A 23,785-nucleotide genomic window follows, 5' to 3' on the forward strand; every position below is an offset into this window, starting at 1 on the left:
GGCTATTATTATCACTGCTCCAACTGCTTCTATCATATACCGGTACTACTATAATAGTAGTAATAAATTCTGCAAACTACCTCCTGATTGAAATTTCACAAACATAAGTAAAAAAGACAACTAATGTAAGTGACCTTTAAATCCAACCTTGCCTAACCACCGAAGTTATTACTAATGCCCTCCCCACTCCAGTCGTTACCTCCCCATCCCTGTCGAGCGAACATGTACAGGACCAGATCTAGCTTCCAACCCAACTCACTAACTCACTGTGATAAAATTTTATGTACTTATGTTTTGGGAGTAAAAGGGTGCGGTGAAGTAAAGAAAGACTCTCAAAAGGGACAAAAAGACATATTCAGGCTGTTCTTTTTGGCTTAAAATACAAAAAGACAACTTGATCTCACAAAGGACAGATTGTCCTTAAACGGACAGACCTGGCAACCTGCCCGGACTATAGAAACTAAACCCCGGTATTGACGAACTTGAGCGTCTGGCGTTTCTAGTTTTCGTACCACAAATAAATCTGCATTTCACGCCAGGCGTTCGACACCTGGTTGTGATGCAAAATAGTACTGGAAAGTGACAGGAGGATAAACGCCACCAGAGACCCCTTTTTCGTGAAACAACCTTTAGTATTCATAAATAGGATAGCTGTTTTTCTTTTTTACAAACACTGAATAATTCATGAATAAGATTTTCCTTGGCAGGTTAAAATGTATGAAAAATTCAGACCTGTTCAGAAATTTTATAAGACTGAAAATTTCTGTAAATGACTACGAATAAACAAATGTGTGGTTGTGAGGAGGTGACGTGGCGCATACTATTGGGAGTTATGATAATAAATTGTGCGTGAGTTAATTTCGGACAACCTGCGTAATTTCTCAAAAAGTTTGAAACGGAAACAATATCGAAGTGTGTGTGGTTGGCATCTTAATGCTGTAGTTCTCATACTTGAGGGCAAACCAGTAAGCTTCAGCCTTTATTCTAACAAAATCCTTGTATGACAATCTTGGCTTTAAATATTCGTGAGATAAATGACAGTTTTTGTCAGTGGAGTGCATCTTGAAGAATATCACATGCAGTTTAAGTGTAAAATTAATTTATGTAGCAGCTGCATTGATTGCTAACATAATGAGTCATGACTTTGTTGGGTACAGTATTATTCTTCCCCCATATTTGAAGCTAAATAATTATATAATGTAGAGCTTATATATTACTATAATACATGGCATATACTACAGATATTAAATACTGTATAGGTCACTTGGTAAAAGGTTAGTTAGGTTTGTATTTTTCACCAGATTTAGTGTGCCCAGATATTCTAAGTTACAGTAATGGGTACACAACTAGAGTACATACATTTTTCATCAGTACCAACAAACACAGTAAATACAATCAAGTTCTTTTCTGAAATATGTAGTTCAGTTTTGCACCAAAATAAATTAACGAACTGATTTAGGTAAGACAAAGTTAGGTAAAGTTACCACTGGCAAGTGTGAATTGGTTAGGATGTTAGATGAAATATTTAGCTATTTCAGTCAACAACTCATTTTTGAGCATAGGTGTATTGGCTTTAATACGACATTTTGTAATATAACGATGCAGATTATTTTCAAGAGATTCATTATGTATATATATATATATATATATATATATATATATATATATATATATATATATATATATATATATATATTGATGGAGGGATGGGGTGGAGAGGTATATGAGAGAAGGGGTTGTGAGTTGGGAGCAGGGCAGTGAAATGGCGGGGACATGGCGACGTGGAAGCGATTTATTTATGGCCACCCCGAACGGGATTGACGCGTCGGGCAATATATATATATATATGGGGAAGGGGTGATAGAATACTTCCCCAGTATTCCCTGCTTGTCGTAAGAGGCGACTAAAAGGGACACTTTTATCTACATTCTCTTTGCTCTCTTTCTTTCTCTTGTACTTTGTCTGTCCAAAGCCTCTGCATTTTACTTTCATTTAGTTAATTTCCTCTCTCCAATGTCTGGTTCCTGCGAATCACTGGCATTGGCTCCAGGGTAAAATATTTTTCTGCCTAAGAAATCTTGACGAACTCTGGTGACGAAGCAATGGCCCTCAGTCCCGTGCAACCCTTAAGTGGGCAGGGGGTGCTAAGAATCCCACGGTGTAAAAATAAGTTTATACATCCAAAAAGAACCTTAAAGAATAGGAAACTGGAATGTTCGAACTCTCAATCAGGCTGGTAAAATGGAAGAGCTTATTTCAGTGTTCAAGGAATACAAGCTAGATATTTGTGCTCTCACAGAAACAAGGTTGCTTGGAGTTGATGAAATGAATTTGGAAGATGGTATTACTATGTTGGTTTCTGGTAGGAGTGATGGATATCATTACCAAGGAGTAGGCTTACTGCTGAGTAGAGATGCTTGTAAGGCAGTATGTGAGTTTGAACCAATTAATGAGCGCTTGTTTTATGCTCGTTTAAAATCTGACCATGGTAATATCAGTACGGTTGTAGGGTACGCTCCGACAAATGAGGCCGCTGATGAAATGAAGGATGACTTTTATGAGAAGCTGCAGGTTGTAGTGAATAGAGTGGCAAGACATGATGTGTTAGTTTACATTGGTGATTTTAATGCGATTGTTGGCAGTAGTAGGGATGGCTTTCAAGATTGTATGGGTAGGGAGGGTGTTGGTATAAGGAACGAAAATGGGGTGCGACTTGGAAGCTTTTGTTTGGCAAATGACCTTATAATTGGTGGAACTATCTTTGAGCATAGAAAAATACATAAGACTACTTGGATTTCACCATGTGGTAAATACTGTAACCAGACTGACCACATTGCAATTAGCAGAAGGCATAGGAGTTATTTGCAAGATGTTTGCGTAAGGAGGAGGGCAGATACAGGTAGTGATCATCAACTTGTGTCAAAGATTAAAATAAAACTTAAGAGAAACGTTAATGGTAATTGTACAGGAGGTAATAATTATGATTTGGATGAGCTGAGAAGTGATGAGAGCACGAGGGAAAAGTTTCGGTGGGAATGTAGGAACAGGTTTCTAGTCCTACAGACTTTGATGGAATCTGAAGACAATGATATCAATCAAATGTGGAGAGAGGTAAAAGAGGTTTTGCATGAGAGTGCTAAGGTTACTATTAAGAAAAAGGGAAAAGCGAGAAGGAAAAAGTGGATGTCAGATGAAACATGGAATGCAATTCAGAAAAGGAAAGAGGCTAAGTTAAGAAGTGAAGAACAACATGTTGATGGCCAGGTAGTTGAAGTACTTAGAGCAAAGTACTGGAGTTTACATTCTGAAGTAAAAAGACTCGTTAGACGTGATAAGAGGAGACTATATGATGAAAAGGCGACAGAGACAGAAATTAAATTAAGTAAAAATGACGGTCAGAGCACAAGAGCAGCGTATCAGGCCATATAAGAGTTAACTGGGACTGAAAAGAGAAGGAAGGAAATACCTGTACGAGATAGAAATGGTAATCTGATGACTAAAGATTTGGATATAAAAGGAAGGTGGAAAGAGCACTTTGAATCTGTTCTAAATAGACCAATCCCAGCTGAAGAGGACATTTTGCCAGCCGAGAGAGATTTGCAGATAGAAACAGGGGATATAACTTTGGAAGAGGTAGCAAAATCTATAAAGGAGTTAAAGAATTTTAAGACCCCAGGAGAGGATGGAATATTCCCTGAAATGCTTCAGGTGGAAAATGACGAGTTGATGAATACGCTTTTGAAACTTTTTAATGTGGCTTGGGATAATGGTGGAATTCCAGAAGAGTGGAGAAATGGAGTGATTATAAAAATAACAAAAAAGGGAGATTTAAGTGTGTGTGGCAATTGGAGGGGGATAACTTTGACACCTGTAGTTGCAAAAGTCTTTTCCAAAATCTTGTTGAACAGAATAGAGCCAGTAATTGATAAAATTTTAAGAGAAGAACAAGCGGGATTTAGAAAGGGTCGAGGTTGTAATGACCAGATTTTTATTGTAAGGCATCTAATGCAACAAGCCAATGAGATGAAAATGCCACATAGTATGTGTTTTGTGGACTTTGAAAAGGTGTTTGATAGTGTTTCACGTGGAACTATGTTGAAAATTATGAGATTCTATGGTATACCAGAAAAGTTTGTAAATATTATTAGAAGCCTGCATGAAGGTACTTTTTGTAAGGTAATGGTGGGTGGTTCTTTGAGTGATCCATTTGAAGTTAGGTCAGGAGCGATTCAATGAGGAGTTCTTTCGCCATTGTTGTTTGTTTTGGTTATGGATTATGTTATGAAAAAGGTTGTAAGGAGAACAGGTGCAGGAATTAACTGGAAAGAAAATAAGAAGCTGATGGATTTGGACTATGCTGATGATATTGTATTGATTTGCGGAAGTATTTACGAGATGCAGAGGGTGCTTGATTGTCTGGTGGAGGAAGGAGAAAAAGTGGGATTGGTAATAAATTGTGGAAAGACTGAAATTATTAATATGAACGTGGAGAACCAAATCGATTGTGTAATTGGGAATAATGTGGTGAAGAATGTAGAAAACTTTAAATATCTGGGAACAATTGTATCATCTAATGGATCATTAAACAATGAAATTGAGGAGAGGATTAGACAGGCTTGACGAGCTGTTGGAATGTTGAAATCTGTTTGGAATGATAATATGCTTTCGGTACATACTAAAGTGAAAATTTACAAGTCCATGGTTAGATCAATTTTAATATACGGGTATGAGTCATGGTACAGTACAATTGCAACAGATCAGAAAGTATTAGGATTTGAGAATAAAATACTGAGAAGGATTCTTGGGGTAAAGTGGCAAGACAGAGTTACAAATGCAAGAGTAAGGGATATTACGAGAGTGGAACCAGTTAATGAATATGTGAGACTGTCTCGCTGGAAGTGGTTGGGGCACATATACAGAAAAGAAGGTAGTTTAATACAGGATGTGCCAGAGTGGACTGCTAGGGGAAGAAGAGGTAGAGGTAGGCCGAGGGAAACCTGGTTGAGGACAATGAAAAAAGCAGGAGAGGAGTGTTGGTGGGACCTGAAGGAGATGGCAAGAGACAAATATTGGTGGAGAGAGTTCAATGAGGCCCTATGCATCCCGTGGGGTGCCACATCAAAATATATATATATATCTATATATATATATATATATATATATATATATATATATATATATCAGCCGTTTGAGTATCCACTGCAGGACCGGCCTATCCCTCGAGTGGGGATAATACAGCCAATGTATCTCTATCAAGTGGCTTAGGCTGTCTGGTAGAGCCTGAATGTGGGCTGAGAAGCGCTTCTTGTACTTGTAAATGTGATTGTAGGGGCTTTGGATATGTGTGTAGTCTGGAAGCCAAGTGTAATCGGCTCACGCAAGCCGACTGGGTGCAAGCATGGGCTACTTTATAGTATGCGACACTGGCTCAACCACAGCACCCCTTAAGTCCGCCAAAGCAGTACGTGACCGGGTGAATACTCCCCAAGTTTGTTACCCTGGCGGGACACGAACCCTGGTTCACCCATGCACAAAAACACGCACTCTAACACTGTACCACAGAGGCTCCATATACAGTAGAGAGAGAGAGAGAGAGAGAGAGGAATCTTTCTATCTTAAGAGATTTCCTTACTTGTGAATAGCTGCAGACCTAAATAACCTTTACCATGATATAATAAAAGAGAAAGTTACCTAGATGGAAACGACAGTTAATATAATGAAGTATTTGAGTGTAGGAAAGGCAGGAAATATTGGTTTGGGTGGAAATGTTATACAAAAGCATGAAAGGAGTAGCAAAGCAATGATTGTGACAGACAGAAAATAATGAGATAAATATTTAGTGGGAGGGGGGGTGATCAACATCAAGCATATGAACAGTTTAGGAGAAAGCTCGGAAAACAGTAGAGTAAGCAGTCTGAAAATGTATTAAACAAAATTGGATGAAGGTACTGTAGAGGTGGAATGATTTCTGGGAAAAGGGATAAGACATATCAAGCACACTGGGGTAGAAAAAAAAAATACTGCACCAAACAGCTTAAGAAATCCTTGGATACTGCTTAAAGGACAAGGTAATAATTAAGGGTTAGAATACCACAGGAACTAAACTGAAAATTTACTAGTAATAACTGAGACAGGGATGGTGGCAATGGTATAGAGAAAGAAAACTATAGCCAGATATATAGAAGCTGAATGAACAACCGTTACAATACACACATCATTCATTCATTCATTGCCAGACGCCATGTATCCCAAACAGGGTGGCCAAGGGCTTAGAGTTAATTGTTTTACAGGGAGGGGCACTAATCCTCCACCAACCCCACTTGACACGTAGGGATGCCAACAGCCAAACTATATAATCCAACATTGTCTGCTGGTCAAGGCTGGACAATTGGTGTGAAAAGAAATTGCTGAAAAAATGGAGGAATGTTACTACATCCCTCTGGTGTTGGTGCTGCAGTGGATGTCACCAGTCCACCAGCTTCGCAGTGAAGCAAAGCAATCTCCATGATAAAAGTAATTCTGTAATAACTATGTATTTACATCCCGCAGTATCAATTTAGGAACATAGACTGTACTGTTACATGAGTAGAGGTGCATGTATTCGGGATGTAGCCTAATGCTGAATAGTTCCTGACTGGTGGGCTGGCAGAGAACATACCATGGAAGTATAGTATGAAGTATGCAATAATACATTCAATTTGTTCGTATAAGATCATTTTTAGATACTATCAACATTTTAATTCAAATAATGGCATAAGGAGGCTAAATCATAATTCATACGGTACTCAGCCAAAACAGAATAGGGTACTGTATCGTGCACGTAAATGCATCCTCTTTATGCGTTCTACCTTCAGTTTTAACCAATTTTACCGCATATGTACATATTTCCTTAAAAATAACAGTTTAAAATGGGTTAGCGATATGTCTGGTTTATCAAACTAAGGAAACATTCTAAATTCGCGCTCTGTTAGCGCTCATGCAGCGTATTCTCGTCCAGTATAGCGACTGGCTTGACATTCAAACCCCTCAGCTGGGGTTTCGCCAATGCTTACGGTCCAGGGATGCCTGACGCTCAGAAACGTCTGACGATTGAACGTCGCCGTTCCACCGCCTGAACTTCACGGTTTATATACTACGTGCCTTAGTGTTCTTCACGGAGAATAAGAGTGCAGCAGAAGATTTTTGAAGTGGAAAAATGGACCTGGATACATGGGTTTGGCAATAACGTGGGCAAAACAAAGGTTATGATATGTAGGGTAGTTGTTGGTAACGTCATCGCAGAAGGAGTATGGCCATGCCCAGACTGCCACACGGGTGAGAGAATAACTCCTTTTGTGTAGTGTTTGGGATAAGTGGGTGTGAAAGAGATGTAGTGGCTTTAGCTGTAGGTTCCAAATTAATGCTGGCTTTGCTTGTGCAGTATGTGAAGTAGCGCATACACAAGAAAAATGGAGGGAAATGATTAATCTTCCTGGAGTCTCTTGAGTATGTGGAGAAATTTTGATATTCTGAGAACATGATTTGTGCTGGTGATTGGGCTGGAGCTATCTCGGTATGAAGGGTAAGGAGAGGCGAGATTTGAGAGTTGTCTCTCATGACACTGAAAGGGTTCTCCTACTCTGCTAAGTGGTCCTTACATGCAGCATGTGTTAGGACTGGAATGGTGTACGGTAGCTAGACTTGAGAAGTAAAGGAGGAGAATATTCAGAGTTCAAATGTATGGAAATGAGTATGACCAGATGGGTGTGTGGTGCATCCTTCAATGACAGGCCTGGGGGTGTTAGGCTTGATAATGAAGAGTTGACAAGAAGGATGAAACTTCCTTGTCTTAAGCACACTCTAATACCATCCACCACTCAATCAAGCACAATCTGCCACCACAAGTATGCCGATAGCCAAACAGCCACAACAAATACCATTAGGCAATCAACTAAACTCAAAGAACATCAGTAAAGCAGGTGCTCACGCCCATTCTAGCATCATCCATCATTCATTGAAGCATACTCTAACACCATCGGACACGCTTTCAACGACACTCTATAACCCTAAGTTAGAAGAAAGCTAGCCAAACATACTCCGACATCATCAGATATGCAGCTAATGCCAAACACGTTCAGTAAAGCAGATATTCAAGAACATAAAAGCATTTTCATCAAGCAGACAGTCAGCCATGTACACACAATCACAATCAGGCACTAATGCTTTCAGTTAAGCGGATACCCAGATTAACACACTCATACACCCTTAAGTAATCAGCCTAATCACAAGAAAGCACACCAGCCACCCATTCAGCACAGGCGGGTGACAGGCATACCCAGACCCCATCAGAATTCAACAATAATTACGCCCACACCACGAGAAAGCAGTCAGAGCTGTATTATCATGCAAACCCATGGGGTCGTGGAGAGGACAAAGGGGAGATGAATCTATGAATACCAATGTGCATGTGGTTATTATGCCCTAACAAGCAAACACAGTGGACAGGCTTGCATATTGTAAGGGGGTGGGGAAAAAGAAATGAGAGAGAGAGAGAGAGAGAGAGAGAGAGAGAGAGAGAGAGAGAGAGTTACATAGATACACAAGCCACACAGCTTTACGGTCCTAAACAAGGTGGCCCGGCCCTAACATTAATACGGTACTCAAGATATAAAAGTAGGGGAAAAGGGAAGAACACCAGAAGGCTCTTTCCACACCTTATAGCCCCTTAAGCTACTGCGGTGCAGCTCCCCCCTCCCCACAAAAAAAAAGAAAAAAGAAAATAAGAAGTACAGTAGGTGTAAAAAACCATTATGAAAATTCATAGGATCGGCACGAAGCAGGATACAATGGAAATGAAAAGGCCGAGCATACAACCAAATATTAATTCCAATCCCACCCTATTGCATACAATCCTTATTATCTATCTATCTGCCTAACTATCTATCTATTTATCTATATGTATATATCTATCTGTATACACAGTATATATATATATATATATATATATATATATATATATATATATATATATATATATACACACACACTTGTTTGTACAGGTACTGTACCCTACTCCTGTTTGTCTGTTTGTTTGTTTGTTTAACTATCCACAACAACAACAACAAAAATTGCCGATGGATTTCAGTGAAATTTTGTGGATATATTCGTACGGTTCGTGGGCCAAGAAAGAGTTTATCAAATTCTGGTGCTGATCTGAATTCGAATTCGGTTTCAGGACTCTTTTACTTGTATGTCCACAAAATGTATTAAAAAGTCATTGCTGAATATCAATTATCTTTCGTGGATGTAGGGCATGGGCAACGGAAGAATTGCTTAAATTCTGGTGGTGATCTGAGTTGCCTGGGATAGGCGTTGGCAGAGGTATGCTCTCTACAGTATGCGTGCGTTTATTTTGGTTTGCCTTTGCAGCTCTCACGGTTATGGATTTAAGATGCTGAAATTGTCCAGAGCTGAGTCTAGGTCCAGAGTTCTTAAAACCTTGATTTCGGTGATAAATATATGCTTTAACTCATGCTACCACTAGATACATGTTGTCAACTTAAAGACTAATTTATTATACAGAAGGGATTAAAATTGTCTGTGTAATCTAACTCTTCCAGTTCGACATGCCTCTACTAAGCTATATAAAAAAAAAAAAGTCATATTGGTAATGTGTTAAATATTATCTACAAATCATGTTGATCTGCAACTAACGACCTGTTATAACGCATTAAATCTAAACAGACAAACATCCCCAATCCGCTTCACTTCAGTTAACGGTCACATGTAGTCAGATTAAAGATGCTCTCTCTCTCTCTCTCTCTCTCTCTCTCTCTCTCTCTCTCTCTCTCTCTCTCTCTCTCTCTCTCTCTCTCTCTCTCTCTCTCTCTCTCTCTCTCTCAACTTATTTACCCAAAAGGCCCTGGGCATACTCTCTCACATTGAATCCGTTGTGTCTCAGCCGCTTTTCAACACTTTATCTTCTTTTCTTCCCGTTCTTTTAATTTTAACTTTTTCTTCCAACATCCTCTGGAGCGTGACTCTGCCACCCCTCGGTCTCAGTGGCGGCTGCTGTGTTGGGATGGCGGAGGCTGCCGTGGTGGCGCAGGTTAGTCAGATAGTACGGGACTGTACCCGAGAACTTACCCAAAGGTAAGGGAAGTAAGAAAGAATTAATGAAAATTGGTGAGTATGCACTGCAGGGATGGAAGGATGGAATTGTGAATATGAGGGAGTAATTCCGGGGATCGAGTTACAACAATAGTCTGCAGTTTACCAGTATGTTATTAACGACGTCGCATCCTTCTCCCCCGTCGTTACCCTCCATGCCACGGTCTCTGAGCTTTCCTCAAGAAGCAAGGAATACGGTGGAGCAATAAGTAAAGAAGGAAAAGGAGAGGAAGGAGAAAAATAACGAAATGGGTAGGACGGACGAAGATATAACTGTTTCCTGTCATCTTGAAAGATACCGACGGCCACTCCCCTTACTTTCCCTTAGTTGATCTTCACGTAGTAATGTATGAACCCCCCGCCCCCCAAGAGGTAATCAAACGGACGGGAACATTGAATAGAAAGAAAAGTTATAAGGAATAGAAGACGATGCGGAAGGAAATGGAGGATGACAGGGACAAGTTTCGACAGAGTTCTGCGGCTGAAACAAGATAGAAGCATGGGAAAAAAAAAAAAAAAGAAAGAAAGAAAGCGAGCAAGTAAAGAGGGAAAGAAGTTATCGCAGAAAGTAATGTATGGATGATAAATAAAATGCTCATAACATACACTGAAGTGGAAGACAGAATTAAAAAAAAAAAAAAAAAAAAAAAGGCGAGGGAGATGAAAGAAAGGTGAAATGAGAAAAAAAGTTCACGGTAGAAAGAGTGAGAGGAAAATATGAAGGAAAAATGAAAGAAATTGGAGGGAAACAGGAAGTAAACAGGAACAAAAACTGAAAAGACGAACGAAAACCAGTAATGTACAAGAAAGTAACGAGCGAAGAACAGAAGGGAGAGCCAAATCACTTGAATCTGACTATCTTTTTTTGTGTGTGTGTGAGTCAAGGGGAAACTTTGCCACTACCGTGCACTTTTTGTTCAACTTCGTGCAAGCTTTTCGAACTTGTAGAGTTTCATATAACTTTAATTATCTTATTTAGATCTAAAAAAAAGTAAACAATCGTAGAAAAATATCATCTAGTAATAGTGTTACTAACGTAAACAAGTGCATAAGTGCTAATTAGAAGTGAGACAAAACGGCCTGCAATATAGTACTTCAGTAAACTCTATGGGGGTGAAACACCTCGTGTAAAAAAAGAAAAGTGAATTATAGACGGACAGGCTGTTCCTAGATATGCTGCTATATCTTAAAAAACAACATTGTAGTGAACGTAAACATGTGAGAGGTATGATGGATGTTAGGATAAATGGGTAACGAAAGTTAAATATAACGAAAAGACACCAATTTTCCCCCACCCTCCATGCTCATTACTGAAGCCTCAGAGTCCCCAAGACAAGCGAGGCAGAAACCGTAAAAGAGGAAAGGGGAAATAAGGAGAAGGAGGCGAGGAGGAAAAGAAAGGAAGACTATTGATAAAGAATGAATTTAAACTGGGGCTAGAAAACCATGAACGAAAAATTATACTGTATATCTATATTCATATACCTGTAATTATCTGTCTGTATCTATCTATCTATCTATCTTGTCTATATCAATCAATCTATCTATCTATCTATCTATCTATCTATATATATATATATATATATATATATATATATATATATATATATATATATATATATATATATATATATCGAGAGAGACAAACAGACAGACAGACAAAGGAGGTAAGGAAGCAAGACTGAAGGGTGTGGCACGTTGAGATGAATTAACGTGAAGTTTAACGACGTCCCTCGTTACTTCCTCTTCGTAGAACCGCACCCGAGTGGAGGGAATGAAGAAAGGAAACAGAGACGGAGGAACGCGGGGAGTAAGTGAGGATAGCATGGAAGGGAGGAAGGAAGACGAAGAAGAAAATGAATGACGTAAGAAATGAAGGGAATACAGCTGAGAAAGAGAGTAAAGGAATTGGGATAATGAAACAAGGGATTCGATCTGCCATCCTATCACTGTTTCGGAGATTTTTATATTTGGTGATGGGGACTGACCGCCCTTAAAATCATGACTTTAATATATACAGTAGCAGAAGACCTTCGACGTAATCAGACAAACACACCCGGAAAGTCTCATTCAGATCTTTACCCTATTCTGATCGTTTATATTTTTTGGAGGGGGCTGACTCCCCAAGAATCCATTTCCCAACTAACGTATTGCTGATGAGAGTTCCTTGTACATTATACTGTAAGATATCAAAGGCATATCTGCTTTCCCTTGCCTATTTTTGAAAATGTATTCATCCACCATCCAGTCCCACATTGCCCCATGAGGAGCGTATGAGGCCGGGGCAAGGCAGTTGGTCTCGACATTTAAGATGAAAGTGACCAGCCTCACTCATCCCTGAGTGGCATTACATGAGCAATCAACCCCAAACACCCCTTGGATATAAACCTTCACCGGCTCAATCCGATTGGAGCGCAATATGAAAATGTATTACTGAGAATTTTAACTTTGGTAGGAGAGACTGATAGCCTTAAATCATGGAAGGAAAACTGTATACCGTGGAAAACATTTGGAATAAACAGACTAACTCAATTGGGAAGTTTCGTTCGAATCTTGCCCTTATTGCCTCCGCCAAGGAGATTATGTTTTCACCCCTGTCCGTTTGTTTATTGGTTGGTTGGTTTGTGAGCAAGATTACACAAAAACTACTGGACGGATCTCCACGAAACTTGGTAGAAGAATGGACCTTGGCCCAGGATAGACTCCATTAAATCTTCGTGCGGATCCGGATAAAGGTGCGGATCCAGTTTTTTTTTTTTTTCTCACTTTCTTTAATATTGCGAGATGAAGCGTTTTTCGACATTTTCGTAAAATTTTCAGTGAATATTGCATGGATGTTGATGGCGGAGGCATGCGCTCTACTGTGTGCCATTCTAGTTTCTGATCTTTTTGGTGGGCGGGGGAGGGGAGGAGGCTGACCTCTCGAAGAATCATTGCTGGAGAGGGTGACGCTTGCTGAATATAGCATTACGGATGACAGTTCATTGTATAACGTGTACAATGATATCAGAGTCATACTTGCCCTCCTTTCATTATTTCTACGAATTTTTGGTTTGGTGAGGGGGTGGCCCAAGCTAGAAATCATGGCTCATTAACTGTATATAATGGAAGACATTCCTAGGAACCAAACTCACCACGGACGTTTCATTCAAATCCATCTAGTAGCCCGGGAGGAGTTAAATCGCACACACACACACACACACACACACACACACACACACACACACACACACACACACACACACACACACACACACACACGCACGCACGCGCGCACGCAAACACACCCACACACACACACACACACACACACACACACACACACACACACACACTGAATCTTGGGCAACGGCACAGAGCGAGGAGCCTAAAATTGTACCACACTCAAATAGCAGAAATATATATTAAGTAACTGGTAATTGATCAGAATGGAAGGAAGACTGGACACTAGTGAACAAAATCAGAGAGAGAGAGAGAGAGAGAGAGAGACTGAGCTTCTGTGTGTGTGTGTGTGTGTGTGTGTGTGTGTGTGTGTGTGTGTGTGTGTGTGTGTGTGTGTGTGTGTGTGTGTGGTGCAGCCAAACCTGTAAAAGGATTTTGATGAAACTTGGCAGAATGGTTTGAACTGGATCCCAGTTGGGCCAATTCAGTTTCGATTGATATTTTCTGAAGGCAGTACCGTGAAGTTTCACGCTTCGTCACAAAAACGACACTCAATCGGGAATCTGCTTCAATGCACAAATCACTGGCTGCCAGCAAAGCCAAGTGGGGTTCAGAAACAGGTTTCATTTAAGCATGTGCTGAGCATCGAAGTAGTTAAGGAGAGGGAGAGATCAGAGAGCAAAGAGTAGATGACGATCAGATACGATGGAGGCCACAGCTGCTACTGCTTGCGACCCGTTGACGGGGGCAAGAAGCAGATCCCAGTCTCCGAAGGCCCAGAAGATCATGTGAATTGTGGTATGGTTCAATGTCAGGGCTGAGAATACATACATACAGGTATATATACATACTTATATATATATATATATATATATATATATATATATATATATATATATATATATATATATATATATATATCTCATCTCATCAGCCGTTTGTGTGTCCACTTCGGGACCGGCCTATCCCGACCAAAGTTGGGACGATACAGCCAATGTATCTCTACCAAGTGGCTTAGGCTGTCTAGTAGAGATTGTATGTAGGGTGAGAAGTGCTTGTAAGTGTAACTGTAGTGTTGGAGTGGCTTTGGATGTGTGTGTAGTCTGTGAACCAAGTGTAATCGGGCCACGCAAGCCGACTGGGTGCAAGCATACTTTATAGTATGCGACACTGGTCCAACCACAGCACCCCTTGTGTCCGCCAATGTAGTATGTGTCCTGAAGAACGCTCCCAAAGTTAATTACCCTATACTTTACCACCGTACCCCAGAGGCTCCATATATATATATCCAGAGGCAGGATCCCACTGCTACATGGCGCGTCCCCGGGTGGCGGATAGAGGAAGGCCTTGTAGGTATACGAGGTACCATCTTAGACGGCACGGACGATGGGACCCCCTATAGATATATAGTGCTCCACCGAATATAACGAATAAGTTGGCACAAAAATTACATCTCGCCAGAAACTATGTGGCTGGGAGGTGAGATTATTTGCCACAATCCTCCCAACCAAACATGAGTCCTATTGCAAATGATTTGACGGGCGTTCCTGTTGGATCATCGTCTACTAAAGGTCCAACAGCACTGCCTCCTGTGCTTACAGGCAGTGTGCCACCGAAAGTAAGTAGGCACTGTGTTGGAAAATTTGACTCTTGGATGTTAAACAAACTGAAATCGATGAAGATCTATGTATACAATGTAAGAAGCCTCGCAGAAAATTACAAACTGGATAACATGATGACTGAACTGGAAAACATTAGTTGGGATATTGTAGGTTTGAGTGAGATCCACGAAAAAGAAGAAAAAGTAATTCAGCTCGAAGACAGCAAACACCTATTTTACTAAAGAGGAAAGGAAAATGAAAGAGTTAGTGGTGTAGGATTTCTAATTAACAGAAATCTTGCAGACAACATTGTTAAATTCAGCAGTGTATCTGACAGAGCAGCATTTGTTGTCATTAGACTGTACAAAAAATACACCATGAAAGTCATACAAGTATATGCACCAACTTCTCAAATCCCAGATGAAGAAATAGAAACATTCTATGATGACATATCCCAGATTATGGAAGAAGAAAAGATAACATATACTATACTCATGGGAGACTTCAATGCAAAAGTTGAGAAGTCGAAAAATGGAGAAGCATGTATGGGAAAATTTGGAGTGGGAGAAAGGAATGAAAGAGGAGAAATGCTGGTAAATTTTGCTGAAATGTTTAACATGAGAATAATGAACACATTCTTCCACAATAGAACAGGAAGAAAGTGGACCTGGAGAAGTCCAAATGGAGAAACAAAGAATGAACTCGACTTCACTATAGCAGATAAGAATACCACGATCACAAATGTCACAGTTATCTTCAAAGTAAATATAAGTAGTGACCATAGAATGGTGGGATGCACAGCCAGATTCAGTTTCAGAAATGAAAGAAAGAAGATGATTAAAGATAAAAAGATATGCCCAATAATAGTAAACGAAAACAAAGCCTTTCAATTGGAAACAAGGAACAGATTTCAGGCTCTAAGTAATGCTGAATGTGACATTGATGAGCTGAATGACAGACTAACAAAAGTGCTAAGAGAATCAGCAGAGGTAGTAGGAAAACATAATACAACCAAAGCCAAGAAGTATTTAGAAAAGACACTCGAGCTTATGAAAAAACGAAAGGAAAGGAAAGTAAAGACAAAGAAAGACGAAACAGAACGAGCAGAATTAAATAAAGTTATCAACAAAAGACAAAGAGAAGAAAAAACAAAGAGAAACATGGATCAGATCAAAGAAACCATCAAAAATGGAAAAAGTCTGTAACAGGTCCGATGTAGAATGACACTAGGAAAGCAACAAATGACATCACTGAAAGAAAAAACGGTGAAATCATTAAATGCAGAGATAAGATGGTGAAGAGAGTTGAAGAATTTTACAAAGAACTGTATGCATCAAAGACAGTAGTACCAACAGCTAACTTTTCAGTTGACACAAGTGAAATACCTGAGGTAACACCAGACGAAGTAAATATTTGTCTTAAAAATATGAAAAGAGGGAAGGCTCCGGGAGAAGATGGAATAGTAACAGATTTACTGTTGGATGCCGGAGTAGAAGTACAAAATAGGCTTGGTCACTTATTTACCCACTATATAAAACAGAAGAATATTCCCAAAACATGGTGTAATGCAATAGTTATTTTACTCTACAAAAAGGTGACTCAAAAGAACTTAGTAACTATCGACCCATTAGCTTATTATCAGTCATTTACAAACTCTTCACTAAAGTCCTTACGAACAGAATAACAACAATTTTGGAGGAAAACCAACCTCGTGAACAGGCAGGATTCCGAAGCGGGTATTCGACCATTGATCACCTACATACAATGAACCAGCTAATTGAGAAAACTCTAGAGTAGAGGTTTTGTTGATTACGATAAGGCTTTCGACTCAGTGGAGCACATAGCAATAATAAATTCATTCGAGAACAAGGAGTGAATGAGAACATTGTAATCCTGCTCAAAAACGTTTATAGGCCTAAAGAGGGAACTGCTACAGTTAAAATACATAAGAACTCAGAAAAACTTAAGATTGAGAAAGGCGTGCGTCAGGGACATACAATTTCACCAAAATTATTTACAGCATGCCAAAAAGTATTTTCAGAAAGCTAGACTGGGAAAACAAAGGGGTGAACATTGATGGAGAAAAGCTAAGCCATTTAAGATTTGCAGATGACATTGTCCTAATCTCAGAAACAGCGGAGGCATTGCAAGAAATGTTAAATAACCTGAACAGAAAGTCTGAAAGTAGGACTGAAGATGAACCGAAGTAAAACTAGAGTAATGTTTAATCCACAAACACCAAAGAGCGTCATCAGAATAAGCAATGAAATTCTTGAAGAAGTTGAGGAGTAAAACTACTTGGGACAAATACTAAAATTAACCAAAGATTATGATAGCGAAATAAAAACACGCATTACAATTGGATGGAAAGCTTTCGGTAAACATAGAGACATTATGAAAAGTAGCTTGCCAGTTTGTATGAAACGAAAAGTATATAACGAAATTATAATTCCAGCTATGACGTATGGTTGTGAGACCTGGAAACTGACAAAATCAATGGAAAATAAATTAATCCATTCTCAGAGAGTAATGGAAAAGTCAATGTTGGGAATATAATAAAAGACAGGAAAAGGTCAACTTGGATGAGAAAGCAGAATAAAGTCAAAGATATTATAGAAGTTATAAAAGAACAGAAATGGAGGTGGGCAGGCCATTTAGCAAGAATAAGGGATAACCGATGGAGCAAGAGGCTGACTGACTGGACACCAAGAGAATGTAAGCGTAGCAGAAAAGGGTCGGACAGAAGATGGAGAGATGAGATAGAGAAATTTGCAGGGAAAACGTGGCAAAGATTGGCTCAGTCATGGAATTCGTGGAAAAAGTTGGGGGAGGCCTTTGTTCAGCAGTGGACTAGTTATGGCTGATGATGATGGAGATTATATATATATATATATATATATATATATATATATATATATATATATATATATATATATATATATATATATATATATATATATATATACAGGGAGACTGTGAAATCAGTTATTTCGTGAAATGCATAGTCAATTCGTCAAATCAGTCTAAATTGGGATGGGTTAACTTAGGTTAGGTTGATTTAGGCTGATGTTAGGTTAGGCTGGGATAATCTAGGTTAAGTTTAGGTTAGGTGAGGCTAGGTTTGGTTAGGTGAGGTTAGGTTAGATTAGGTTAATTTCGATGAACTTGAGTTACGTTAAGCTTTCATCTAAATTAACCTAACCTAACTAGACCCTGCGTAACCTCATGTAACCTAACCTAACCTTAACCTTGATTATCCCAGCGTGACCTAACAGCAGTCTAAATTAACCTAACCTAAATTAACCCATCCTAGTTTAGACTTTTTTGACGAATTGACTAGGCATTTCACGAAATGACTGATTTCACAGTCCTCCTGTAACATATATATATATATATATATATATATATATATATATATATATATATATATATATATATATATATATATATATATATATATATATATATGTGTGTGTGTGTGTGTGTGTGTGTGTGTGTGTGTGTGTGTGTGTGTGTAAAGAGAATATCTACATTAAAACCCATACAAATACTTGAAGGACACACCAAAAAATATGAATTTAAGAACCTGAAGTACAACTATGCATTAAAGTTAATGCTCATCAGCGAGGCCTGCTTCCTCAACAAATGAGAAGGTGTCGTCTCCCATTTTACACGAGAGAGAGAGAGAGAGAGAGAGAGAGAGAGAGAGAGAGAGAGAGAGAGAGAGAGAGAGAGAGAATCATGCACCTAAAGAGAGTAAATTTTCCTAAGAGGGATTGCCTCTGATAGCTAAGGACATATCCGAATGTGTTACCAAATTGGGAGAAGAAAAACCAGCAGACGACACTAATATATGTCTGGGTCCAAATCCAGACACACCTAGATAAGTGTGTGTGTGGGAATAAATTAGTCGATGAGAATTAACTCACTCTGGCCTGGGTTTCTTGTCGATATTTTGTCGCTCATTTGTTATCAGATGTGATTTTACAGATTAGTTGGCAAAGAAAATTCGAAGATAAGATTCTCTTCAAATAAAACACAACATCGATGCCGTCGACAAAACAGTGTAAAAAGTAGCTACCGAAATAAGGTATACTGGAGAACATTAGTCTGTTGTGTTTTTTTTACTTGCAATGTACGGTACGTAACAATGAATATAGCGATATTGTTAAAAAAAAACTATTGTACAGTATTAACAAAACTTGCATATATTCTGGTAGCGGAAAAGTTTATGTTTAATTCATTGCTCATGGAATACATTGGAGCTGGTCAGTCAGACTGTATATATTTGTTTCCCAAATATTAATTAAAGTGAAACGAATATTACTGAATAACTATCGTATCACTGAAGCATTCTTTGCTAAAACTAATGTCAGTTAATGCAATGGTCCAGGAAGAGAATAATATTATGCTCTGTATTATGCTTGACTTAGTTGGCTAAATACTTTTTCTCTCCTTATGTTTCAATGCACCATGAGCCGCACAAATTATCCCGAAAGAGCAGCTGGGTGCCAACTCCTGGCTGAGATTATAAAGGAGTACAAAGGAGTACAAAGGAAAGCAAACAGCAAAAGACCTTATGGTCCTTTCGAGGCTGTTTGTTACAGAGTACGCTATGAATACGAGATCTAACTCTACATGCTGAAGGATAAGAACAGTAAAGCAAGAAGGCTCCCCCCAGTTCCAAACCCTCCAGTTAAAACTGGTAAGAAAAAGTGAGAATAACCACCAAGCAGCATGGAAAAACTGACATGGAAATTTCATAGGAAAGACTGAAAAGGAAAAGTTGCATTCTATAATATTTTATCTATAAGCTTTCAGTATGAATAACCTGAGAGAGAAAATAGTAAAGTAAAATGAATAATCGAATAAATAAATAATGCATTACACCATGTACAGGAACGTCGAGTTAACGGGGTGTAAGCAAACACAGCATGGAAATTGCACAGCGCACGGTGTGGGTGTTCAGGTGTGGTGCAGCAGCCTTGCCTGGCACTATTAAGGTAGGCAGCAGTCACTCAGGCCCCAGCTCTGTTCACTCCATTGAAACTAGGAGCGTTCCCATGCGGGATAAGCACACAAGTCATATCCTGAAGTAGTAACCCCTGGTACATTAAAAAATCCTGATGGTGGTCACTTGACTAACAGAGACCCTCAGTGATCCACAGCCCGTCACGGGTCGAAAGTATGAGTAGTGACCGTTAACTCAGGGCTATCTGTGCAGATCCTAGTCTGCACATATACTATATTTGCATTCATTAAATTGATCCAGGCTCTAAATAAAATAAAAAATGAGATATACACAAGTGTTTTATTCAGGAGTAAACATATGGAGCTGGGGGTTAGACGACAAATACTTATCCAGGTGACCTTTAAAGGTCCGTACTGTATTAGAATTTACTACATTAGAGGGCAATTTATTCCATATATTTACAACTCTATTGAAAACGAAACGCTTAGCTTCATGCGACTGGAATCGTTTGCCCATTGCCTCTAGTATAATTCGAGTGATCAACTGTGAAGTATTTATCAACAGCCATGTTATCATGTCTTTGACTATTTTGGATATTTAAATTTGATCACCTCGTAACCTCCGTTTAGTTAGGGTAGATAAATTCAGGGCTTCTAAACGTTCCTCGTACGGTTTATTTCTCAACCTAGGTATCAGGTTTGTCATCCTTCGCTGCACTCTTTCAAGCTTTTCCATATCCTTTTTATAATACGGTGACCAAAACTGAACGCAATACTCCAAGTGCGGGGATACTAAGGAATTATACAAAGTGAGGACAATATTATCGGATTTATATTCTAATGCTCTACCTATGAATCCGATCAATTTATTGGCTTTTTTCACAGCTTCTGTGCATTCTTTGCTTGGTTTCAAATCGTTTGTTATTATAACTCCTAAGTCTTTTTCATGGTTTATCCTGTCAAGTTGGACATTATTCATGCTATAACTAGCTCTTACATTTTTACTGTCAATGTTTAGCACTTTGCATTTATTAATACTGAAATCCATTTGCCAAACTTGGGCCCAGTTAAACAGGCGATCAAGATCTCTCTGAATTGCCTGCCTTTGCAGTGCTGTATCTGCTCTGTTACCTATTTTAGTATCGTCAGCAAATTTTGAAATTTTACAACATAATCCTTCATCAATATCACTGATATATATTAAGAAAAGAATAGGACCTAACACTGAACCCTGGAGCACTCCACTTGTAACGTTTATCAATTACAACTCTTTGCTTTCGTCTGGTGAGCCAATCTTCTACCCACCCGAGAACACTGCTGCTGAAACCATGTGCCTTTAGCTTCTGGAGGAGTCTTTTGTGTGGAACTTTGTCAAAAGCCATTTGAAAATCGAGGGACACAACATCAACAGATTTAGTGTCGTCATATATGCTCAGTATATCATTGAAAAAGTCCAGCAGATTCGTGAGGCAAGAGCGATTATTACGAAAACCATGTTGAGAATCTTTGATGAGATTGTTTGATTCTAAGTGTTTTACAAACTTATTTCTGATAATAGTTTCATGCAATTTGCAAATCACCGATGTTAAACTATTTGGGCGGTAGTTTTCTGGCTGTGCTCTGTTGCTTTTTTTGAATATTGGGTTTATGTTGGCAAGTTTCCATTCATGTGGCAGCTTACTGTTTTTAAGTGATAAGTTAAAAAGTTCAGATAAAGGCTTTGCAACTTCATTCTGTAATTTCTTCAAAACACGTGGAGATATTTTGTCTGGTCCCGGTGTTTTATTCTCTTTTAATATGCTAATTGCGAGTAGTACGTCATGATCACTAACTGTAATGTTTCCTCTTCTATAGGAATGGGGGAAACAGCAGGAATCGTATGTATATTTTCTATAGTAAATACTGACGCAAAGAGAGTATTGAGAATTTTTGCCAGCATAGTTTCATCATCAGTGTGTGATTAAGGGACTGATTGTTGGAGTTACTACCTTTTTGTTTCTTATGTTACTGAAAAATTCTTTGGGATTTGATTTACTGATACTTGCAATATGTGCCTCAAGGTTTTTCTTACTGCATTTAATTCATGTTTTTGCATTCCGTCGAAGTGCTTTGTGTTTATTTTTATCACTTTGACTCTTTGTGGTATTATAATTTTTATATGCAAGATTTTTTGCTTTCAGACAATGTTTAATGTCGGAGTTCCACCATTTGGGTTTAGAATTTTTGGCAGGTCTTCTTTTGGGCATTGGAATAAATAACCCAACAGCACTGTTGAGGTTTCTGTAAAATAATGCCACGCGTCATTGATATCTAAAGTTTCGGCAATAGGATGCCAGTTACCTGCACCAACAATTGACTTTAATTTCTTAAAATTTGCCCTCTTAAAGTCAGGCACTTTCTCACAACTGGCCCTGACAGTGTCTTCACTGTTTTTAATGTTAAATGTAACTATGCGATGATCACTTGTACTAAATTCTTCTCCTACAATAACATTACTCACTACGTTTTCTTATGTGGCTAGACAAGATCTAGGATGTTAGATCCACATGTCGGATAATTCACAAACTGATACAGAGAACTTTCCTGGAAGTTTGTATATATGTCTAACCCAATGTGTGAGGATAGCTCTTCTCCCCATTTTGGAACTGGCAAATTAAAATCACCAAATATTACAGTGCATTGCATACAAGATATTTCGGCAATTTGATTGTATATTTCATCATCGATGTTGAGTGGCTGACCGGGTGGACGATAAATTAAGCCAAGTGTGATTTTATGACGAGATTCATTCCTAAGCTGAATATTAATAGTGTCAATGTTTTTAATACATGGCTTGGTAATTACAACTGAATGAAATCCTGATTTGATTATAACAACACACCACCCCCAGCTCGATTCTTCCTTTCACTACTGAAAATGTGATAGCCTGGTAAATTAAACTCTGCTAGAAAATCTCTCTGCTCAGTATTTAGCCACGATTCTGTTATACCAATTACATCATAATCTTCAGTAAGGACAACGGCCTCTAAATCAGAAAATTTATTACGCAGACTACGTGCATTTGCAAGAAGAGCTTTAATGTGTTTTCGATGTGTGATGCTTCCATTACTTATTGATTCATCAGATCGTATGACATTTACGTTTGCCCCCCTTGATGCTTGTTTTTTCTCTAGAAAAAACTTATTGCATCACTTAGCAAACGACCGAGATGGGCAGAACCAATGGCATTCAAGTGTATTCCATCATTCGCAAATAGTGTTTGCTGCTCATAAAACTGGTTCCATGTGTCAATGAACTCAACTCCCTCCTGCAGGCAAAGTGACCTGACCCTATTATTTATACTAAATACTTTACCGAAAAAGGCATTCCCTGTACCAATCCTTGGGAGTACTCCTGAAATTAAGATATTGTTAGTTTTCTTCTTGTAGCGTCAAATCCTCCTCCTCCGATCAGGTCCGTATGACATCATTTGTACCTGTATGGATGATAACTAAGCTGTTTTTTTCTGCTTTCCCAAAAACATCATCCACAGCCTCCGTTACTTCGTCTACTCCTGCACCTGGGATACAAAAACGCTTTCGTTTAGGGGGTGCCCGCGCAAAATTCAACCAACTAATCACGGATGATGGAGTCCCCCACAACCCGTGCCTCATGGGGCTCTTCCTCTACTTCTGCGAGAATCTGAAACTTGTTGTATGTTGTTACTGGAATGATGCTCCATTTCCTTACAAGCCTTGCACCATTCCGCACTGGCTGGAACTCATTCTGTACGGTGGGGGGAGAAGGAACTACAACAGGAGGAGGATGGTCAACCTGGACTGCAGTTAGCCTAGTAGTGACATTATCTTCTGCAGTGTGTCCGACATTACTCGCAAAGAATTCCTCCAGCACATAAACTTTTC

This window comes from Coenobita brevimanus, chromosome 21, assembly GCF_032717465.1.
Source record: "Coenobita brevimanus isolate Jiangsu-jjx chromosome 21, ASM3271746v2, whole genome shotgun sequence".
NCBI lineage: Eukaryota > Metazoa > Arthropoda > Malacostraca > Decapoda > Coenobitidae > Coenobita > Coenobita brevimanus.